Here is a 25314-nt window from a genome sequence, read left to right on the forward strand (position 1 = left end):
TTCTATCTCACTTTTTAATCCTCTTTTCCTTATCTGCTTATTTAAAATATTATTCTATGCTATTGTATTCAACACATTTATGTACAGCTATGTAAAATAAACCTCATGTGAAAAAATGGGCATATACATAATTAAATATATGTACAAATATATTGCCCATTGTTTTAATAATAATAAAAGTTTTAAACATGTGACATCCAATATGAACTGACCTGTGTGCTTTGCCATACCTTTTAGTTATCCCCTCCTTGAAACAGCCTGACAACCGAGACACTGCTGTTAACCTGGTATCTCCAGTGGAAAGAATTGTCCTTAGGAAGACCATGGGATGAAGATTCAGGACTAGTTCTAGTTTAAATTTTTCAGACTATGTATGTAGTTTCCAGCAACTCACTTTCCAGTTAGGTCTCAACTTCTTCATTTGTAAAAGTGAGGCCTTTTAAAAAATTTAATTTATATTCAAATTATGTCCTTTATTTTAGATTATATGAATTAAGACATGAGGAAATAGATCAAATTAATCTACCTCTATTAAGCAGGAAAAAAACCTCAAGTATTATTTCCCCAGCCTAAATCAGCTATTTGCCACTTATTCATTTATTTACACATTTCTTTAAGAAATATCTCTTGTAGCAAGACAGAACAGAGACCCCTCTTAGGGGCTTGCTGCGACACCCCAAGTATGAAAATAAGGGAAAGTCTTGAGTCCCTTCAAGAGAAATTCCAGGCATATAGCTAGCCTTGAGAAGTAAATCAGCAACTCAATAAGCAAGGAGGACAAGATGTTTGGTTCCCTATAGAAACTAAAGATGACACATGTCCCTGAGTTGTTTTTCAGAAACCCAGACCCCCATCAGATGGAAAAGTCCAACCGCAGTCCCGTAGACTTCAGATATATGAAATCTGATTGCTGTTCTTTGTTCTTAATTTTTTCCTGAAGGGCCTGGAGAGAGTAATGCCCACAGGTCAAACCTCAGCTTTCCCTTCTGATGACTCCAAGTTTTTTAAACAAAGCCTTGACTTCCTTAAGCAATTGCAAATCAAAAGAATCTCTGAATCCACCTATGACCTGTAAACCCCCACTTCAAGATAGCTTGCCATTTTGGGCCAAACCAATGTATTAATATAACCTCCAAGTATTGATTTACAATTTTGACTGTAACTTCTGCTTTCCTAAAAAGAAGTGTCTCTGCTTTTAAGAGCCCTTGCTTATAGGCCATTGGGGAGGTCAGCTCTTAAGGATTAGCTGCCCAATTCTCCTTGCTTGGCACCCTGTAAATAAACGCCCTCCTTACTCTTACTGCAAACCTTGGTGTGGGTGTTTGGCTTTACTGTGCCAGGCAAGCAGACCCACATTTGGTTTAGTAACAGCAGACTATGTGAAAAACACTGCAAGTTTCAAGACAAGTAAAGAATACAGCCTTTAACAGCCAATTATGATCAAATGAGTTGATAGATCATACTTGGGGAAAAATTCAACGTCTATTATAAAGTTAATATGAGATAAAGGGGCAAATACATTGCATCAGAAATGAAACTTTTAGGATGCAAAAGAGACTGTGAACACCATCAGAAACTTCATTTGCAAGAAACTAATAGAACGTATTGAGGGCTTGAATTAGTACCTTGGAGAAGGATTGAGTTGTAGTAAAACATAATCTAAGAACCAATTTTATTTTTTAAATGATTGGTGCCACTATACTATAGTGGAATGTGCATGGGGAGGGACATGCAAAAGATGTCTGTGCGATGAGGTTGCAAGAGACTGTGCGATGAGGTAGTCAGTGGGGTCTTACTTAAAAACTGATTAGATTTTCAGGGGTTCGAACATGGAAAATGAATTCAGGCAGTGGAGTGTACATAAAAGTGAAGTTGAGTAACAAAGCAAGACAATGAAAAGACCACCCTGAGTGTCCTTTAAGAACGTGAAGAAGACAAAGAGCAAAGGACATTAAGATGGAGTGGTTATCCAAGTGTAAGAAGCTTTTAAAAATGCATCTGTCAGGAAATAATGCATTGAACTCAAATCTTTGAGGATGATTGAAATAACTGGTGGGTAATTATAAGTTCATTTAAATATTATAGTTGCTAATGAACGACGTGAGTGATGTGGCTTTACCCCTTCAGTCATAAGTTGTTAATGAGCCTAACTATTTCAAATGGTCATACATTTAATTTCCTCACAGATTATTTGTAATGGAGAAAGATGATAGTCTATTGGAAGATTTTGAATTGGAAGAGAGAATTTTGAAATGTTTGCCAAGGGCTTGAAACTTTTTGTTAGCTGAGTGTAGTTTTTTGTAATAGCAACAGGAATGGACCAATCCTACCCCTATGAAAATCATGAAGAAAAGAGGAGCCACGGAGTACATAGTTACCTGTTACTGTAGAAGTATAAAGTGGGGTATTTTTAATTTAAACATTTAAAACCTTGAAATAATGCCATCAAAGTGATAACAAAGTTTATGTTTTGGTGAGGTCAGTGTATGTATACTTTATTTGAAATGCAGGTTTCTTTCAAAATGTGGGGAGAGGGCTCAAATGTAAAAGAGAGAAAACTTCCATGAGAGTTCAGTGTCTTCCTCTTAGTGTAAATGGAGGGTGCTGTGGTTCACTCATATCATCTCCTCTTTGTTTGGAGCCACTGTGCTCTAATGGGAAAAATGTTAGCAGAAGTCTTAATGATGTAGTGTCAGTTCCCTACCCTTTCACTAAAATATTTCCATCAGAACGTTTACTGTCAGTCAGACTTCTGCACTGAACAAAAAACTAAAATTTAATTCCATTATTTTAAAAAATAAATTACAGGCTCTCAAATTTTTTCCATAGGTGGATTCTCAATATTCACCACTAACAATATGCCTTAAAATAAGTCCATATACCAAGATCAAATCTGCAAAATTTTGTCCTGTTGTTAATTAAACCAAGTCCTTTCTCAGTGAATGAGAAATTAACAGTTAAAATGAATGAATACAATAAGGATTGGCTCTTATAAGGCTGGTAATTCCAAATTCTTTGATCTGGCTACCACCAAGCTCCTACCCTGACTACTGAGACTAACTGAATCCAAACTTAATCAAATCAATCACACCAAAAGAAGGAACATCATCAGAAACTTCGTTTGCAAGAAACTAATAGAATTTATGGAGGGCTTGAATTAGTACCTTGGAGAAGGATTGAGTTCTGGTAAAACATAATCTAAGAACCAATTTTATGTTTTAAATAATTGGTGCCACTATACTATAGTGGAATGTGCATGGGGAAGGACAGACTAGTATACAGGAGTGGTCTTTCAATATCAAAGAGCATAAGAAACACTTGAGAATCTTTTTAAAATGCATCCCTTTTCTGGATTAATTAGGTCTGGGGCCCAAAAACATCACAGGTGTTGGTGATGCTACTGATCTGCAGAATTACCTCTGAGTAACAAGGCGATAGAGAACACAGAGCTAGAATGGTTCTTCTATAATGATTTGACTTTGAACCTTTCCCCCCAGCTGTAAAATGATACCATCAACACCAGTTCATAGGATAATTGGAGGAGTAAATGAAGTATATTTGTGAAATGCTAGGAAAAGTTGACCTCAGGTAGGAGCAAAGAAGTGAAAGCAGAGAATATGGTACATAATGCTGGTAATTGGGTAGATGTGGTGGTGGGAATTTGTGGAGGTTCTCATTGCTTTAAATTTCTAATTGAAGTAGAAAGCAAAGTCACCATCTGAGATTAAAGATGGGGAGGTGGTGCTGGAGAGCTGAAGAGAAATAAAGGAGGAAGTAGTTGTCTAGGTGAACGGGAGAAATAAAGTAATAGGGAATGCAGTAGGATTGTCTGACAGAATTAAGACTGATTTGAGTTATATAATTATGAATTAAAAATGAGACTACTCAGCATGGTTGTATGATTTCTGAATACATTTAGCTGCACAAACTCAGATGTGGAGAATATCTTTAATTAGGTTTGTGGCTTTTTCAGTGAACTGAAAAGGTGAAGAACTGCAAAAGAGATGAAAGTGAGTGTGAATAAATAACTATAACGATTAGCCATGTTTAATTTAGGTAAGGAAGACAGGACATCAGTGGGTGAGGAGCAGTAGGAAGGTAATAAAGTCTATATATTGCTGAGATTTCATTTATGATAGTATGTGGAAAATGTTTGCAATTGTTCCATTTGTACCTTCACTTGAAAAGAATGTATAGTCTTGACTGTTGAATGCAGTGTCTAATATGCACACGCGCACGCACGCACACACACACACACACACCCCAAACTTACAAATGTTTTCCTAATAAATATTCTTTAACAACTATTTGTCAGATTTAACTATTGTTATTTAAAGGAGGAGGATTAAAATATTATATTGTTGTTATGGACTTGTCGGTTAATCCATGAGAGTCTGAACATTTTTGCTTTATATAGTTCTATGCAATATTTTTGATACATACATATTAATACTTACCAATGTCTTCCTTAAATTTTAATTTATTCTACATGAATATTACTATGTTAGCTTTCTTTTGGTAAATAGTTACATGGTATTTTCTTTTTCTATTGCTTTGTTTTCAACTTTTCTAGGGGGTTTTAAGTTTTTGTTTTTTGTTTTTTGTAAGAAGAATAAAGACAGTTTAAAAAATCACTTTTGTCCCAGCACTTTGGGAGGCCGAGACGGGCGGATTACGAGATCAGGAGATCGTAGACCATCCTGGCTAACAAGGTGAAACCCCGTCTCTACTAAAAAATACAAAAAACTAGCCGGGCGAGGTGGCGGGCGCCTGTAGTCCCAGCTACTCGGGAGGCTGACGCAAGAGAATGGCGTGAACACGGGAGGCGGAGCTTGCAGTGAGCTGAGATCCGGCCACTGCACTCCAGCCTGGGCGACAGAGCGAGACTCCGTCTCAAAAAAAAAAAAAAAAAATCACTTTTGCTTCTCAGTAGGCTATAGTAGTTCTTGTAGGCAATGTTTCCACTTCAATAATGAGAAAAAAGTAGAGATACTACAAAAATGCTATTTTAAGGATACTGCAAACAATGGGCAAGGGAGAGGTTAAAATTCTAGGGAAGGAAGAGTCTTTCTTATGTGAGCTGTCACTCTCAGTTATTTTCATCCTTTGAAAGCATCTACAGATTCTGAGTACTGCTGAGAATCAGGGTTAGCATAGGCAGAAGTACATTACTATGGGAGGGATGAACCATCAGAACTTTGGACGATTATGCAGGCAGGTGTAAAAATTTAAAGCAGTATCACATACATGGCAGCTAATTTTTACCACAGGATATTTGCTGAGTTATGTGGTGTTTTGAAAGGCTGAGGCAGGGCTCAGTCAGAAACTTTTGAAGTCTCTATGAAGTCTTTTACAGTTCTTACAGTGACTACGAGGCAGTCTCGCAAATACCTGGTTGGTCTTCTCATCAAGACATATATTAAATTTGGAAGATGTGTAGTATCGAAAGATAAAGAGTTAAGCTCAACACGTTCAAAGGATAGAATTGAATCTCTCTAAATTTTCATGGCTGAGGATTCAGAAACTTCCAGTTTCTTAATTTAAGGCTCATGAATGCCATGTCCAAAGAACAGAGGAGAACAAAATGTTAATTAATCTTACCAAAACTGCATTCCAGCTCTGATCCAGCTCAACCACTGATTAAATAATAGTCTCAGTTCCTCATCCTAAATGAGAAAAGGAAGAACTACCTCTGGTGACAAATAACATCATCTTCAGACTCTACAGTTCTTTCATACATAAGCTTGGTGTACAATAAAATATTACAAGACAAACAAACGGCATGATAGACACAGAGATGATGTGTATATTGGCTCTTCTTTGTTTTTGCAGAGAGAGGACTATTTGGGCTCTTTTTTGATTCCATATAAATTGTAAAAGTTTTTCCTAATTCTGTGAAGAATGTCAGTGTCATTGAATCTATAAATTACTTTGGGCCAAATGGCCATTTTCACAATATTGATTCTGTCTATCCATGAGCATGGAATGTTTTTCCATTTGTTTGTGTCCTCTAATTTCTTTGAGCAGTGTTTTGTAGTTCTCCTTGAAAACGTCCTTCACTTCCCGTGTTAGCTGTAATTCCTAGGTATTTTATCTTTTTGTAGCAATTGTGAACGGGAGTTCATTCACAATTCATGATTTGGTTCTCTGCTTACCTATTGTTTGTATATGGGAATGATAGCAATTTTTGCAGATTGATTTTGTATCCTGGGACTTTGCTGAAGTTGTTTATCAGCTTAAGAAGCTTTTGGACTGAGGCAATGGGGTTTTCTAGATATAGGATCACGTCATCTGAACAGAAAGACAATTTTACTTCCTCTCTTCCTATTTGAATACTTCTCTTGCCTGATTGCCCTGGCCAGAGGTTCCAATGCTATGTTGAATAGGAGTGGTGAGAGTGGATATCCTTGTGTTGTGCCGATTTTCAACAGGAATGCTTCCAGCTTTTGTCCATTCAGTATGATATTGGCTGTCGGTCTGTCATATATGGCTCTTATTATTTTGAGGTATGTTCCTTCAATACCTAGTTTATTGAGAGTTTTTAACTTGAAAGCGTGTTGAATTTTATTGAAGGCCTTTTTCTGCATCTATTGAGATAATCATGTGGTTTTTGTCTTATTTCTGTTTATCTGATGAATTACATTTACTGATTTATGTATGTTGAATCAACCTTGCATCCCAGGGATGAAGCCAACTTGATCATGGTGGATAAGCTTTTGGATGTGCTGCTGGATCTAGTTTGTCAGTATTTGGTTGAGGATTTTAGCATTTATGTTCATCAAGGGTATTGGCCTGAAGTTGTATCTCTGCCAGGTTTTGCTATCAGGATGATGCTGGCTTCATAGAATGAGCTAGGGAGGGGTCCCTCTGCAATTTTTTGGAATAGTTTCAGTAGAAATGGTCCAGCTCTTCTTTGTACCTTTTGGTAGAATTCAGCTATGAATCTGGTGCTGCATTTTTATTGGTTGGTAGGCTATTTATTACTGCCTCAATTTCAGAACTTGTTATTGGTCTATTCAGAGATTCAATTTCTTCCTGGTGCAGTCTTGGGAGTGTGTATGTGTCCAGGAATTTATCCATTCCTTCTAGATTTTCTAGTTTATGTGCACAGAGGTGTTTACAGTATTTTCTGATGGTTGTTTGTATTTCTGTGAGGTCAGGGTAATATCCTCTTTGTCTTTTGTGATTGTGTTTGTTTGGATCTTCTCTCTTTTCTTTATTGGTCTAGCTAGCAGTCTATCTTGTTGATTAATTAAAAAAACAACTGCTAGATTCGTTGATCTTTTGAATGTTTTTTTCATGTCTGAATCTCCTTCAGTTTAGCTCTGATCTTGGCTATTTCTTGTTTTCTGCTAGCTTTGGGGTTGGTTTTCTCTTGGTTCTCCAGTTCTTTTAGTCGTGATGCTAGGTTGTTAACTTGAGATCTTTTTATCTCTTTTATGTGGGCATTTAGTCCTATAAATTTCCCTCTTAACACTGCCTTAGCTATGTCCCAGAGATTCTGGTATGTTGCATCTTTGTTCTCATTAACTTCAAAGAACTTCTTAATTTCTTCCTGAATTTCATTATTTACCCAAAAGTTATTCAGGAGCAGGTTATTCAAATTCCATGTAATTGTATGATTTTGAATGAATTTCTTATTCTTGATTTCTAATTTTATTGTCCTGTGGTCCAAGAGATTGGTTATTATGATTTCAGTTCTGCATTTGCTGAGGAATGTTCTGTGTTCAATTGTATGATCAATTTTAGAGTATATACCATGTGACAATGAAAAGAATGTGTATTCTGTTGTTTTGGGTGGAGAATTCTGTAGATATCTATAAGGTCCATTTGATCCAGTGCTGAGTTCAGGTCTTGAGTATCTTTGTTAATTTTCTGCCTCAATGATCTGTATTAATACTGTCAGTGGGGTGTTAAAGTCCTCCACTGTCATTGTATGAGAGTCTAAGTCTCTTTGAAGGTCTCTAAGAAGTTGCTTTATGAATCTGGGTGCTCCTGTGTTGGGTGCATATATATTTAGGATAGGTAGGTCTTCTTACTGAATTGAACCCTTTATCATTATGTAACACTCGTCCTTTTCTTTTTTTAATCTTTGTTGGTTTAGTCTGTTTTGTCTGACATTAGGATTGCAACTCCTATTTTTTTCACTTTTCCATTTTCTTGGTAGTTTCTTTTTCCATCTCTTTACTTTGAGACTATGGGTGTCATTGCAAGTGAGATGCATCTCTTGAAGACAGTATACCAATGGGTCTTGGTTCTTTACTCAGCATGCCACTCTGTGCCTTTTAATTGGGGCATTTACCCCATTTACATTCATGGTTAGTATTGTTATGTGTGGATTTAATCCTGTCATGATGTTAGCTGGTTCGTATGGGCACTTGTTTATGTGGTTGTTTTATAGTGTCACTGGTTTGTGTGTTTTTGTAGTGGCTGGCAATGGTTTTTCCTTTCCATATTTAGTGCTTCCTACAGGAGCTCTTGTAAGGCAGGTCTGGAGGTAACTAATTCCCACAGCATTTGCTTGTCTGAAAAGGACATTATTTCTCCTTCACTTATGAAGCTAGTTTGGCGAGAAATGAAATTCTAGGTTGGAATTCACTTTCTTTAATAATGTTGAATATTGGCCCCCAGTCTCTTCTGGCTTGTAGGGTTTCTTCTGAGAAGCCCTTTGTTAGTCTGATGGACTTCCATTTATAGGTGCAGGTGACCTGACCTTTCTCTCTAGCTGCCTTTAACTTAATTTTTTCTTTCATTTTGACCTTAGAGAATCTGATGGCTATGTGTCTTGGGATGATCTTCTTGTGTGAAATATCTTATTGGAGTTCTCTGCCTTCCTGAATTTGAATGTTGACCTCTTTAGCTAAGTTGAGGAAGTTCTTATGAATGATATGCTGAAATATGTTTTCCAAGTTGCTTTTACTCACCCCATCTCTTTCAGGGACACCAATGAGTCACAGAGTTGGTTTCTTTAAATAATCCTGTATTTCTCAGATATTTTGTTTGCTGCTTTTTATTCTTTTTTCTCTATTCTTTTCTGACTGTCTTATTTCAGAAGCCAGTCTTCAAGCTCTGAGATTCTTTCCTCCATGTGGTCTATTCTGCTATTAACACTTGTGATCACACTGTAAAATTATTGTAGCATGTTTTTCAGCTCTATCAAGTTGATTATGTTTCTTTCTATAGTGGCTATTTTGTCTGTCAGCTTTTACATCATTTTATTGTGATTCTTACCTTCCTTCAATTGGGTTTCAATGTACTCCTGAATCTCAATGATACTCATTTCTATCCATATTCTGAATTCTATTTCTATCATTTCAGCCATCTCAGCCTGGTTCAGAACCCTTGCTGGAGAAGTGGTGCAGTCATTTGGAGCAAAGAAGGCACGCTGGCTTTTTGAGTTGTCAGGATTCTTGAGCTGGTTCTTTCTCATTTTTGTGGGCTTAGGTTCCTTCAGTCGTTGAAGTGCTGACCTTTGAATGGTTATTTCTTTTATCCTATTTGATGACCTTGAAGGTTTGATTGTGGTATAAGGTAGATTTAGCCAACTGGCTTTGTTTCTGGAAGATTCTAGGGGGCCAACGCTCAGTTCCCAACTCCTGGACTGCGAGCTCTAACTCTGAGGGACTTGTACTGGGCCCTGACTTTGTTCTCTGGCTCCTCAAGGTTAGCAATCCACTGTCCTGGGGGAGCTGAGTTGCTCCCAGACCACTGGTCACTACACTCTGATGGGTGGTGTCGGTCAAAGCATTTCATAGTGCAGTGACAGCAGGATCCATCTTTGTTCACACAGGCCAGCAGCAGCAGCAGCAGCAGCAGCAGCAATAGCAATGTGTTGGGGTGCACACTCATTGGCTGAAGCAGGGTGCTAGTGGATGCCAGGGTTCCTGTTTTCATATGGGCATTCATCACAGTGGCGGAGGCAATATGGCTCCAGGACTGATGGGTTGGGGGGGGGGGGTCCCTGCTGGTGATTGCAGGCGGTTGCACTGTTGGTAGTGTTGGCACGGGGTTGGGGCGCTGGAGGGCACAGGACCGTGTGTGATCTATGCACTGCAGGCAGGGATAGTCACTCAGGGCAGGGGATGGTCTGCTGTTCTCCATGCTTAGCTTCACTCCCACAGCAGCAGCTTTGGCGGGAGGGTGGGGTGCTGGCGGTGGTGGGGCTGGCTAGCTGGGTAAGTGCCTGCCAAGGCTCCAACTGCAAAGATGGTTAGTGGTGGGGAGTGCTGTGGGGGAGCGGAGTGCACTTCTGCCCTAGCAATGGCAGGGCAGGATGCATACACACAGACACACACACCCTGTTAGGGCAAGGAAAGCAAAACCCACCCATACACACGTGTGCCGGCAACATGATTGGGGGATTGCTGTGGGCCTGGGGGAAGACGGGTGTGGAGAGGGAGCAGGCAGAGCGGCCGGGTTGGCCCTGGGGACTGCTCCACTGGAGCTCTCCACCAGTCAAGCATGATCCACCAGTGCAGGAGCTATAAGGCAGGCCACCAGAACACTGGAGGATGCCCTGCAAGCAGATGTGGCAAGGCTGGGGCAAGAGAAGCCAGCAGACCAAGAGGTGCTCAAGCTGGTCTGGCCCCGTCTGATGGGCAAGACTGACCTGCAGAGTTCAGGTCTGACAGTTCTCCTGAGGCTCAAGTCTCCTATGGGAGCAAGCCAAGCCTAGGAGGATGGCTGTCCCTGGCCGTGTTCTGCTACAGATGCTCTGACGCCAAACCCTCTGGGCTCCACATCAGCTGGCTTGCTGTCCCTACCACTTCTCTAAGCAGTCTCCCTATCAACTCGAGTATCTGTGGGGGTTGAGGAGTCTCCTCCTGCACTGAGGCCCATGGTGAGGGCCGGTTGCTCCTTGCCAGTTCAACTGGCCCATTCTCCTTGAGTCGTTGGGAACCAGGAACAAGTCCTGGTGCACCATAGCCCTGGGCAGGGTTCCCGGCTTTTTCCCACTTCAGCCCAGCTTCTGTGTTTTCCCTGTGACCACACTTGGTGCCTTCCCTCTGAAGATCTGTTAGGAGTACGCCAGTCACCTCAGTCCCTCCGTGGCAGCTGTTCCACTTGGCTTTGTCTAGTCCGCCATCTTGCCCTCTCCTCTGTTTTTCAAATTTTAACACTGAGATTCAAATATATATTTAACTAGTTTCTTTACTCTCTGCTGTTTTGTCCCCTCATTAGTACATATATATATGTATGTATTTATATATGAGGTATCATTTATACGCTGTAATTTTCATCTTTAGTTTTGTGAGTTCTGCCAAAAGCACATGATTGTGTAACTGCCCCCACAATCAAGATACAGAACTGTTCCATCACCCAAATAATCCTTTCATGCCCCATTGTTGTCAATCTCTCATCCCCACTACACATCCTCTGGCAATCTGTTTCTGTGCCTATAGTTTTTGCCTTTCTAGAATGTAAAATGGAATCATACAGCATGTAGCCTTTTGGGTCTGGCTTCTTTCACTTAGCATAATGCATTTGAGATTCATGCACATGTTCTACATACTAGTAAATCATTTATTTTTATTGTTGAGTAGCATTTCATCCTTTTTGTTTTGTATCTCACATTTCCTCTTGGAAACATTTTTTATTTTGCCACAGTAATTATTTCAGGGAGGGGTCTATAGTTGGTAAACATTTAAAGTTCTTATTTGCATGAAAATGTTTTTATTTATACTTGCATCTGAATGATATTTTAACTGGTATATATTTTAGCTTAATATCATTTTGCTCAAATCTTTGTAGGTATTCTGTACTTTCTTCCAGCATCGAGTGCTGCCTAATGATATCATCTGATGCCAATCTGATTCTAGTTCCTTTATAAGCAACTTGTGCAAATTTTATTTTTAGAAACTTTCAATATTTTCTACTTATTGTTTGAGTTCAGAGATTTCACCGTGACATAGTTCTTTACTCATTATGCTTAGCCATTGGTGGGTCATTTCAACTGATCACTTGAGTTCTTATTCAGTTTTGTGAAGTGTTCATTGCGCTCTCGCTTTTCCGTCATATTTTCTTCCTGGAATTCGTTTTGAAGTGAAGACAAACTATCTAAATTGATCTTCCATATCCTTTAACATTTCTCTATTTTCTACCTCTCTGTTTTTTGTTCTAATTTTGAATGCTGGACATTAAAAATAATTTATTTGCTTTTTAGCCATATTCAGTCTATTACTTAACCATTCTGCCAAATTATTTGTTCTGCTATCATATTCTTGATTCCTAATCCTGTTTTTTTTCCCTGCTTCATTTTCTGTCACATTATGCTTTTAAAATAATGCAATATAATTTCAAATAAGCTCCATGGGAGCAAGTAACAGGTGTTGCTGCTGTTGTTTTTTCTGAAGGTGGAGGGGTGGGGTTATATCACCATGGCATTTACTACCACAATTTGGAGACTGAAACATAGTAGGAGGTGTATAGTGAATATTTTTTAAATGAATGAGTATATAAATTCTAGTAAGAATTTGAAATACATATTTTATATTTCTTGGATTGCCTTTATGAAGGATCAGTTTTCTTGGTGCCTTCACTTGGATCTTTCTTCTTTTCTCCAAATGTTTGTCATCTTTGGTTCATATGTATTATTAAAGATTAAGTTTAGTATTATGGCTGGCTGGCATGAGAGTCCTCTGGAGATGAGTACTTTTTTTTTCTTAGCAAGTTTCACTTCAGTATTGGAGGGCTTCTTATTTGGGTTCTTTACATGTGAGCTGACCATGTCAACTAGCATATTCCACTTTAAGATGCCACACACTTGAAAAAGTGAAGCATGTTAGGGACACCCTCCCCACCCCCTTTATGAAAATAAATCCTATGTTGAAAGTAATAGTGACTAAAGGCTCAGGCTTCAGATTAGCCCATCTGTATCAATATTCCAATTTATTTCAAACTTTATTAACTTGTGAAAGTTACTTAAACTCTCTTGTGCCTTGTTTCTTCATCTGGAAAATGAGGATAAAGGAGTACTTAAACTCTTTTATTATTGTTCCTTCTCTCTCTCTCTTTCTATATATATATATGTGTATATATATAAAAATAGGAATATATATGTGCCAAAAGAGAGAGAGATATAAACTTAAAACAGTGACTGACACTTAATAAAGGCTCAATAAATGCTGCTGTTGTAATTATTAGTGTTATTACTATTTTCTTCCTGGACAGAACTATCTGTCCTTTAACTTTCTAGCAATGTTTGCTGGAGAACTGATGTCACCTCAAATTTTATTCCACTTCTTTCCCTGTTCTGGCAAATTATACTTAAGACTAGTTTCATCACTTGCAAAATGAGGATAAAAATAATGCCAACTTAATATGACTGCATTATTTAATTTTATAAAATGCTTAGAAAATTGCCTGGCATGCAGTAAATGCTATGTAAGCCTTTAATATATAAAATAGAGATGTATGCCAGAAGATTAGTCTCTGTTTTCTACTATATTCATCTCAGCTTTTACTGTTTATTAGGATCATTCAGGTTCTAGTATTTCCCTTCTTCTCACTTCTTTTCAGGCTGATGTTCCCACGTGAGTTTCTGCTCAATCTCACCTATAATTCTGCCACTGGAATTATCTAATTATCTTCTTTCAAACTGTACTCTCACTTCAGATCTTCTAAAGTACCCTATTTATTTTTTACATCCACTCGCCAGCCCTTTTGGCTTCTTCCAGTGGAAATTTGTCCTCTATTATTTTTGTAACGTGTGATGGACTCAGAGAAGTTAAACTTGCCTATGTCACACAATTATTAAGAACAAGAATTCAAATGCAGAATGTCTGACTGCAAATCGTTTGAATCCTGACAACTCCCCATAGGTCACGTTGTTTCATACTACCTCTGAACACTGTATATTCTCATAATGCACATAGCTTTATGTTTTGTAAGTAGTTTTCAATAATTTCTCACTAACATCTACTTGCTCTTTCTTAGTAGTTATAATGTTTTTGTCTTCCTTTTTTAGTACATAGGCTTCACTATCACCTCATTTCCATAGCACATAAATTGTATGTGTCATTTCAATTGTGAACTCTCAGAAGTGAATTGCTACTGAAAATAGCACATCATTTTCCATGTTTAGTTTCAAAAATTTCTCATTTTGAAAAAGTAGGTTTCCAAATATTGTTTCTTTAAATAGTTACCCATACAGACCTCACCTCCATAAACTTTTATCTTAAAAAAAAAGGCTGCCAAGTTAGACTACATGAATAGCTCTTTTAAAGTTACTGGATAAAAGTTTAAATTACCAGAAGATGCATCATTATGGGTTATTATTTGAGAATTCTTTGACTTGTATAACATGATGCTACTCTCAGAGGAATACAGATTAGAATGGAAGCCAGATGTGTTTTTCAAGACTAGATTGAAAAAATGAGTAGAAAATTAATATAAGAATGATCTAAGGAGTTTTCTAGAAACCTGAAGCATGGGTATGACAGAAAAAGCATTTCTGTGTGTGTGTGTGTGGGTGTGTATATCTGTGTGTGGGGGATGTGGGGAGAAAGGGAGTGAAAGTAAGCAAATGAGAGAGGGAGCTAGGAAAAAATTATAACAGTGGAAAATAAAAATGCAGACAAAGGGAAGGAGGATGGATAGGATAAAAAAAAGTTGCAGAATTGAAAATAGAACCCTGTAAAAAAATTCCCAAATCTTTGTAAATATTTGGTATCACCAAGGTAATAGTACAATATAATTTTATCTGTAAACCAAGGAAGTGAAAAACAGAAAAAAAAGATGATTTCTCATTCTAAAAGGGATAAATTAAGTACTAACGAGATGAGGAACATTGTTGAAAGAAAAGAAGTCCCCTTTAAAATCAAAATATATTCTAGGTATGCTAAAATAATCCAAAAATGTTATATATTTCATTCTTTCTTGTCCACCTTTTTGAGAAATAAAATGAACAATGATATTTTTGATACTTCAGAGTTTGCATTCTGCTTTTATATTTGATGACATTGGAAATAAGGTATATTTATTGTCACAATATGTCAACATGCTGAGTGGCATAAAATGAAATGGAAGGCATAAAGAAGGCAATCAAGGTAAAGGATGAGTACATATAAAAAATTTCATTACCATTTTTGAAGCAGACTTTTACTTAATCCTTTAGTTTTACTAAGAACTAGAATTATCCCCTTTAATTTTATTTATTCAAGGCAAAAATAATAAATATTATCCTAATAAACCATGTATTTTTAGCATAATTTAAAATATGGCAAAAGTTCTTATATTTGGAATCTCTCAATTCAGAATTTGTTACCATTCAAATTGGGTTTTGAATTCAAACTTGTCTTTTTTGCTTTGCAGACATTTCCAAAATTGTGCAAAAATAATAGGATATATCAATTGTTATGGAGAATTTTAAATATTTTAGAGAGAAAGCAATTTTCAAACATCTTTCAGTACTTTTACATCCTCATTTGCAGATAAGCTAATAAGCTATTTCCATATTATTTTATTGATTCAATTAAACCAGGCGACAGTTTGATTTATTACACATACAGTACTTGGCATTAAGAAGCAATATTTCTTCTAAAACATGCTATAATTTTGTATTTGTACTTATTCAGCAGCTTTCTAAGCTCATGCTACAATGTTTCCAACTTCCAAACTACTTAGGCTAAGAAATCAAAGCTATAATCATGTGTAGCCAAAAAAATTATATTAGAAAAAAATCAGTCTTATTTTATTGTTCTTCTGGGCACTGTAAAATGACTAATATAATTTTTGCCAAATTAGCCATTTTTTCTTGGCATTAGACAAGATTTTAGTTTTAACATATTCTTTTTGTTGAGCAATACAGGGTGGTGTTATAATCTGATATGAGCAACTCTGCTACTATGTTTCCCTGCTAACATCCTGCTATGGAAAGAAGTATAGCTTTCAGGAATATGAAAGCAATTTTCTTTCAGGTAAAATAACCAGAGAGGGTACTAAGGATTAAACTTTTTTCAAAATATCAACACTGTTATTCTTACAATTTTTTTTCTCCATGTCACAAGAATTGATTTGAATACTAAGTACATTAACTTATATTTTGGCAACTTTGAAACCCATTTATAGCTGAAATCAAAGAATAAATCAGTTTTAGGTTTTCACAATAAAGTCCCATAATATAGTTTGACTTCTGATATTTTTCATGTATTACATTACTGGGGCCTATGATATGCTGGTTGTCAGAGACATCCTTAATTAGAAAAATGAGGGAGGATGGCCCTTATTATTTTCATTAAAATGCATAGTTAATAAAAACTTTCCTTTTGCACCAGATATCCTTAAAAAGAGATATTGTTTCTACTTCCACACTTGTGTGGAAATTTAATTTCAAGATGCTTCTTGGTTCTCATTCAAAGGAGTAAAAGGTCCAGATCTCTCTGATCCAGAATGAATTGGCCCTTGGGTGATAGCATTTCTCTCAGCCAAACTTTCCAGTTGTCTGATTTTCCCCTCTAATCATGGTCTTCTCCCAGTCTCCCTTAGCTCAGCAAATGACATCACCATTTATCTAGTTACAAATATTGGACATCTGGAATTTAACCTTGACTCCTCTTTGTCTCTTACATTGAATCAGGCTTTGTCCCTGATATGGTTTGGCTCTCTGTCTTCACCCAAATCTCATCTTGAATTGTACTCCCATAATTCCCACATGTTGTGGGAGAGACCTCGTGGGAGATAACTGAATCATGGGAGCAGTTTCCCCCATACTGTTCTCATGGTAGTGAATAAGTCTTACGAGATCTGGTGGTTTTGTAAGAGGTTTCCACTTTTGATTCTCTCTCATTCTCTCTCTTTACCTGCTACCATCTGTGTAAGACCTGCCATGCTCCTCCTTGCCTTCCACCATGATCATGAGGCCTCCCCAGCCATGTGGAACTGTAGGTCGATTAAACCTCTTTCTTTTGTAAATTGCCCAGTTGCTGGTATGAATTTATCAGCAGCATGAGAACAGACTAATACAGTCTCCAACATACATCTACCTACTCCTTTCCATCTCCCCTACCATAATTAGTCTAAGATATCATCTCTGACCTGTATTTCAATCATGGCCTCCTAACCAGTCTCCTTACTTCAACTTTTGCCATCTCCCAAACATTCTCCAAAAAATTTTCAGAATGATTATACCCATTATACTTGCTAATTATAACTTATTATGCTTAGGATCAAAAGTCTTTAATGTTGGTATCAAGGTCTTAGGTACATTGGTCTTGTACTGCCCAACTTTCCCTTTGTTCAGTATGCTCTAGTTATACTACATTTTGGTTTCTAGAACACAACAAGCTCATTTTCACCTCATAACTTTGGCTCTCGTTACCTTTATCTAGAATGCTCTACCTCCACTTTGGATTTCTTTTTATTTATCAGATCTCAGCTTAAATGACAATTCTACAGAAAGACATTTTGTAATGAGATTTGAAACATCCTTCTCCTTTCTGTGTTATTTGACTTCATAGTAACCTATTTATTTCCTCCTGAAATAGCCATCAGAGTTATTTTTAATGTCTATTATCTGTCCCCTCCTCCAATAATTTAGGCTCTAAGTCAGGCACCTTGCTTATCTTATTGAACAGTATGTCATAGTGCACACTATCTAAATACAGAGTAAGTGCTGATTTAAAATAATTAGCTGAGTTATCAGTTAAATAGGACCAAGGACTTTATTGCATCATTAAAAACTCAATATGTAAAATTTCAAAGGAAATGTCTGATAATTGGTTACATGACTCTTGGGTTCCTCATGCAGACTGAATATATATATGAGAGAGAGAGAGAGAGAGAGAGAGAGAGATGGGGAGATAGTGAGGGAGAGAAGGTAGAGAGGGAGAGAATTTGTGAGGGGAATTTCTTCTCTGTTAGTCCACTGCTCTACCAAAAGGAGAAGTGCTGGGGGTGGGGAGGGAGGGGGGAATCTCCCTACACCCCAAACCAAGTGAGAAAGCCTAGTGTTTGGGGGATATTGAGGATCACAGAGGACATTGGAAATAGTAGTCTGCATATTGGAAAAAGAAGAGTAGAGTTTTATTTAGGAAAAATGGGGATGTCACTGATGACTTTGGGGCAGAGAAATAACATGGTTGCAATCATGTTTTAGAAACATAACAACATTTAAAATGGATTGGGGATTGGGGAGAGAAGATACAAAGAGCTGGATTAGGAGTAGAATTAATGTGAACTATAACAATAACTTGATCTAGGATGTGAAAGTGATAACTGATAGGAAGAAACAGGTGTAGAAGAAGTTGTGGTAGAACTGACATTTTTTGGAATTAATTAGAGGAATAAGGAGGACTCACTATGTTTGAATTGATGTTTAAAACTATGGAAGGAAAAATATAAGTTATAGCTGAGGATAGAAAGAACGTTTAGCTTGAAGAGGAGCTTAAGCAGAAGTATAAACCTCCTTTCTTGTGCATAAGTTATTGTGATAGCCACCAGTTTTACACAAATACAAATTTTTACTGAATACTTGGCTTTTCATGGATGTAGCTCTATAATTAAGGTGGTGGACTCCATAACTTTCTTTTTCTTCTTTACTATCATAATTACTTTTACTCTGCCTGTTTTTCTCACTTTTGAACATGCTTTGAAAGTTAATGAATTAAAACTTAAGCCAGTTTTGCTACTAACACATTTTGCTACATTGCTACTAACATGAAACATTTTTAAAAGAAAAATTACTATTGCTAGATTTACCCCTCATTTTGCTGCCTTGCTACACAGACAATTCATGTAGAACCAAATAATGACAATTTAGAGCTAACAATGTAATAACCTCAATTGCACAGGGTCTTTGTTTGTCATGATGTTCTTCTTGGGATGAAGCAAAACTCTCTCTGTTAGAACATTTTTCAACATTTAGAATGGCATGAAGCTGTCAAAACTAGGCACCAATGTAAAGCACTGACTCAAGGAAATTGATTATTTCCTAAAGTTAAGCAGTAACTTAAGGGAAATCAAGACAATCAAAAATGAATTATATAATATGCTTTCATTATATAGAAATGTAAAAGTGGAAAAGAAAAAAAAAAACCCCAAAATAGTAGCTCCAACTAGAGATTTTGCTCCAGGTCTAAAGTTGTATCACAATTCAGTAAATTCATAATATAATTTTAAGAACTTTAAATTTAGATTAGCATTTCAGATAACTTCTTATAAATATAAAATTCAAGCATAAATTTTTATAGACTCAGAGATACAAGAGTCAAGTAACTTTCGTAAACTGAGATATTTATATATTTGAGTCACAGGCACACCACAATTTTGAGCATGTGACTCATACTTTGTATCTTATATACAGTTAGTTTTAAAATGTTAGAGCATTATGCCAAGGGTAAGCACAAGTTTACATAATTGAGGATTTACAGGGACCTCAGGCTTGCTCAATTACTTTTGGGATTTTATGCCAGAGTTTAAACTACTGTCTTTGACCAGGCCCATCAGGTTTGGGTTGACATGTCCATACTACAGCCTCCTTTTATATTAATACTTAGAATAAACCCAAACTCCTATTACTGTGACCTACAAAGTTCATTATGATCTGGTCCCTGCCTACCTCTTCAGGTTCATTCATCTCTCACTACTTTTTCCACTTTTCATTCATATTAGCCTTCTTTCAGTTCTTGGAACACACCAAGATCCACCGCCCACCTCACACCCCCCACCAATCTACTTGTTTATGTTTGTTCTCTCACTGGAATGCATGTTCTGTTAGGGCAGAGGTCACTTCCAGAATATTCACCATTGTATCTCCAAAAGGTCAGGACAACATCTGGCACCAAGTATCTATTTGATAAATATTTGTTAGATGGATGAATCAAGGAAATAAGTAAGATTGGTTATATGGCATGACCCAGAGTTCAAGCTGATTTATGGAATGGGGTGGACAGAAGAAAAGAGGAAGATAAATTCATAGTGTAAGGACAGCACTGAGAATGTAGTAGAAATATGTCTTGGACAAAGATGCCCTCTCTCACCACTTCTATTCAACATCGTACCTGAAGTCCTGGTTAGAACTATCAGGCAAGAAAAAGAAATAAAAGGCATCCAAATAGGAAGAGAGGAAGTCAAACTATCCCTGTTTGCAGATGACATGATTTTCTACATAGAAAACCCCATAGTCTCTGTCCAAAAGCTCTTTGAACTGATAAATAAGTTTAGCAAAGTTTTGGGATACAAAATCAATGTACAAAAATCACTAGCATTCCTATACACCAACAGTCAAGCTGAAAGCCAAATCAGGAACGCAATCCCATTCACAATTGCCACACACACACACAAATACCTTCCTAGGAATACAACTAACTAGGCAGGTGAAAGATCTCCAAAATGAAAATTATAAAACATTGCTCAAAGAAATCAGAGATGACACAGATGCATGGAAAAACATTCCATGTTCATGGATAGGAGAATCAAGATCATTAAAATGGCCATACTGCTCAAAGCAATTTATAGATTCAATGCTATTCCTATCAAACTACTAATGACATTCTTCACATAGCTAAAGAAAACTAGCTTAAAATTCATACGGAACCATAAAAGAGCCTGAAGATCCAAGGCAATCCTAGGCCAAAAGAACATAGCTGGTTGGGTGCAGCTGCTCACACCTGCAATCCCAGCATGTTGGGAGTCCCAGGTAGGCAGATTGCTTGAGGCTAGGAGTTTGAGACCAGCCTGGGCAATATGAAAAAATCCTGTCTTTGCAAAAAATACAAAACAATAGCCTGGTATAGTGATGCATGCCTGTAGTCCTGGCTACTCAGGAGGCAGAAGGATCACCTGAGCCCAGGAAGTCGAGGCTGCAGTAAGCCGTGATTATGCCACTGCACTCCAGCCTGGGTGACTCTCTTAAAAAAATAATAACAAAGCTGGAGGCATCATGCTACCTGACTTCAAACTATACTATAAGGCAACAGTACTAAAACAGTATGGTACTGGTACAGAAAGAGATACGTAGACCAGTGTATCAGAATGAGCCTAGAAATAAGGCTGCATAACCCACAACTATCTGATCTTTGACAAATCTCACAAAAACAAGCAATGAAGAAATAACTCCCTGTTCAATAAACGGTGCTGGGATAACTGGCTAGCCATATGCAGCAGATTGAAGCTGGACCCCTTCCTTACACCACATACAAAAATAAACTAAAGATGGACTAAAGACTTAAATGTAAAACTTAAAACTATAAAAACCCTGGAAGATAACCTAGTAAATACCATTCTGGACATAGGAACTAGCAAAGATTTCATGACAAACATGCCAAAAGCAATTGCAACAAAAGCAAAAATGGACAAATGAGATCTAATTAAGCTAAAGAGCTCCTGCACAGCAAAGGAAATTATCAACAAAGTAAACAGACAACCTACAGAATAGGAGAAAATTTTTGCAAACGATGCATCTGACAAAGATTTAACATCCAGCATCTATAAGTAGCTTAAACAAATTTACAAGCAAAATCAAACAGCCCCATTAAAAAGTGCGCAAAGGACATGAACAATTTTGAAAGACATACATGTGTCTAAAAAACATATGAAAAAATGCTCAATATCACTAATCATTAGAGAAATGCAAATAAAAAACACAGTGAGATCCTATCTCAGATCAGTCAGAATAGCTATTATTAAAAAGTCAAAAAATAAATGCTGGCAAGCTTGCAGAGAAAAGGGAACACTTATACACTGCTGATAGGAGTGTAAATTAGTTCAACCATTATGAAAAGAAGTGTGGCAATTCCTCAAAGAACTAAAAACACAATTACCATTTAGGATTCTATTACTGGGTATGTACCCAAAGGAACATAAATCATTTTACCATAAAGACACATGCACGTGTGTGTTCATTGCAGCACTATTCACAATAGCAAAGACTGGGAATCAATCTAAATGCCCTCAATGGTAGACTGGATAAAGACAATGTGGTACATATAGACAATGGAATACTTTGCAGCCAATAAAGAGGACAGGATCATGTCCTTTGCAGGAACATGGATGGAGCTGGAAGCCATTATTCTTAGCAAACTAACACAGGAACAGCAAATCAAATACCATATTCTCTCACTTATAAATAGAGCTAAATAGTGAGAACAAATGAACAGAAATAGAGAAACAACAGATACTGGGGTCTACTTGAGGGTGGAGGGAGGGAAGAGGGAGAGGATCAGAAAATATAACTATCAGGTACTATGCTTAGTGCTTCGGTGATAATCTGTACACTGAACCCTTGTGACATGAGTTTAAACTGTATAACACATCTGCACATGTACCCTTGAACCTAAAAGATAAAAAAAAAAAAGAAAAAAAGAAATATGTGTTGGACCACAATTTCAGATATGCAAAGAATAACATATAAATTTATATTTATAAATATAAATAAACTTAGGCATAATTTTGAGAATTCTGCTCTTCCAGTTTGGTAAAAAACTTAACCTCGGTTATTCTTGGGTTTCCCTCTTCTGTTTCAAGATGGGATAGATTTCAAGAGTTTTATGCATGGCCAAAGCTAGGGTATCTGGCTGAGTCATTTGTCTACCCTGATTCCTCTTCTAGGGTATTCACTCACTCTGTTCACATAGTTTCTACAGGTCTGAACTCCCGGCTACTTCCAGAATTATTTTAAAATATGGGAAATATTTATGAGGGGTCCTTATGGACCTATTTGTTCAGACACATGAGGCAGCCCTGATTCTCTGGAGTATTGCTGCCTCTGCTATGTGCTGTGGTGCTGTGGTACAGATATATATACAAGCATGGCTCCCCAAATATGGGGGCCATAAACTTTTATCTATGCTCCTACGTCCATGGGACTTTATGATAGTTTCCCTGGGCTGCTTCTCAAATGCACTCTAGTGCTTCCTTTATTTTCAGTGCACTTGGCATGACGTTTTGAAAGGGATTCATGTTTTAACCTAGTCAGGAAGCATTTATGACTTTTTCCCCTCAACCTTTCCTTTCCAATATCTTTTTGAACATACGAAGAACAGAAAAAATGGGATAAATGAACACAACTTAATATTTCATAAGCCCATTCTGCCAATTAAGTTTTGACCACAACAAAACTGGAATTAAGTTTTGACCACAACAGAGGCAGAGTACAATTCTGATCATGTCACTCTTCTGCTTACCATACTATAATGGCTTCTTATTGCTCTTGGAATATAGATCATATGTCTTAATAAAGCACATGGAGATCCTGTCTGCCTCTCCAACCTCTTCATGCACCACAGTCCCTTCTCATTCTCTCTACTAGGACTAAACCTGTGTTTCACTGTCAAAACGACAGTTTTTTTTTTTTTTTTTTTGTACAGTGCCTCTTCACCTGGTTAACTCCCATTCATGCTGCAAAGTTGCAGCATTAGTGGAATTTTTTTCAGGGAAAGCTTACATATTGCCACTTATTATAGATACTCATGGCACTATGTATCTTTTCTTTGTAGCACTTGTCCATGATGGTTACCTTGTCTCATAAGAAGAGAAATGCAAAGGATAACTACAATTTAACGGCATTTTCACTTGTCAAATTAACAAAACTCCAAATGTTTTGACAATAAATTTTTTGAAATAAACAGGCACTCTTATGTACTGCTGGTGGGATTATAAAACTAGTACAACCTGTGTGGAGGATAAGTTGGCAATAACTTGTTTTTAATACCTTTTGTCCCAGGCAGTCTACTTCTGGAAATTGATCCTATAGATTTATTTTCATAGTATAAAATGATATATTTTATGTCTTTATTCATTACAGCATTTTTTTGGTAATAGAAAACTACTGAAAAAAATTAAATGTTCCTCGATAGGAGGCTGCTCAAATACATTGTGGTATACCCATTCAGCAGAATACCCTGTAGCTATAACAACAACAACAAAAATGTGAGAAGCTTCCTAAATAATGAGATAGGAAGATTTTTCTATTTTTATTAAGTAAAAAAACCACAACATACAGAAAAATGCATATGGTGTGCTACCTTTTGTATAAAAAGGGGAAAAGTATAAAAGTAAATAAGTAAAAATCATATGTATGTCCACACAAACATATGTATCCAGTTTGCCTGTATAAGCATAAGGAAACTCTGAAAAGATACACAAGAAACTAATAAAAAGAATTATCTATATTTTAGGGAAGAAAGAAAACTGAGAGGATATGGAACAAAATAAGATGTAAGAATGCAAAGTAATGAAAATATTTAATTATGTTCCCTTCTACTGATTATATTATACATGATTATGAATGAGGCAAAGTTTTAAAATTAACTATCAAAACATAAAATTCATGAAAACAAAAGTTATTTTCTTTCATTTACTTTTACATGGATAAAGAATATAATGGAGGTTGCTTAAGAAAAGTTAGGTGGCTAATTATTACTTTAACAACTGCCTGCTTTCGCGATACTTTTTGAAATAGATTCTCTCTATTGGTTTAATACATTCTATCCCCAAATCAACTATCCAAGTATTAGGCATTGTTTCCTTTTGAAGGATTACCAGTGTTAGCCTTTACTCCAAAGCACATTTTAAAAAGCCAATATTTAGGAACAGATGCAATAATCTTTTGTTTTAAAAATTTAAAACTCATGAGATGTAGGTATTTCCAATTTAAAATGAAGTTAATTATTATTATTATTATTTATTGAGATGAAGTCTCACTCTGTTGCCCAGGCTGGAGTGCAGCGGTGTGATCTCAGCTCACTGCAACCTCTGCCTCCCAGACTGAGGTGATTCTCCCACCTCAGCCCCCAGAGGAGCTGGGATTACAGGCGTGCAACTAATTTTTGTATTTTTAGTAGAGATGGGGTTTTGCAATGTTGGTCAGGCTGGTCTCAAACTCCTGACCTCAAGTGATCCTCCTGCCTTGGCCTCCCAAAATGCTGGGATTACAGGCATGAGCCACCGTGCTGGGCCAGTTAATTCTTTCAAGTCAGCAATGGTGTGTTAAAAAAGAAAATTCAATCTACAAATAACAAAAGAAAGACAATGGTTCAAAGTATTTCTGTGCTTAGTCTATCACTATAGGTCTATTAAAACAAGAGCAACAAATGGTTGCCAATGTATAACTTAAAATATCCAGAGGGTTACCCCATCTACAGTTACCCAAAGTTATTCTTAGTTCCTGGAGAATTCCTTTAGAAGCATAAGCACAATAAGGACACAGTGAAATCTAAGTTTGGTTCTCCATTATAGCTGTGGTCCTAATGAATTGTGGGCCCATCCTGAATTAATAATTCTCCAATAAGAAAAATGATAATCAAAGAATTTAAACCACTGATATAGTTCCCTTGTTGAGATTAATCTGTTCATTAATATTACTGGGATCATATTTCC

General features: G+C 36.9%; 1 protein-coding gene across 6 annotated transcripts in view; it reads right to left on the bottom strand.

Annotated features, from left to right (window-relative positions):
- LOC101020448 (protein FAM227B) overlaps positions 1-25314 on the bottom strand; it is a 290771-nt gene that overhangs the window by 79010 nt on the left and 186447 nt on the right. The gene's annotated exons all lie outside the window — the stretch shown is intronic.

The sequence above is a fragment of the Papio anubis genome, unplaced genomic scaffold (genome assembly GCF_008728515.1).
Source record: "Papio anubis isolate 15944 unplaced genomic scaffold, Panubis1.0 scaffold72, whole genome shotgun sequence".
In the NCBI taxonomy this organism is placed as follows: Eukaryota; Metazoa; Chordata; class Mammalia; order Primates; family Cercopithecidae; genus Papio; species Papio anubis.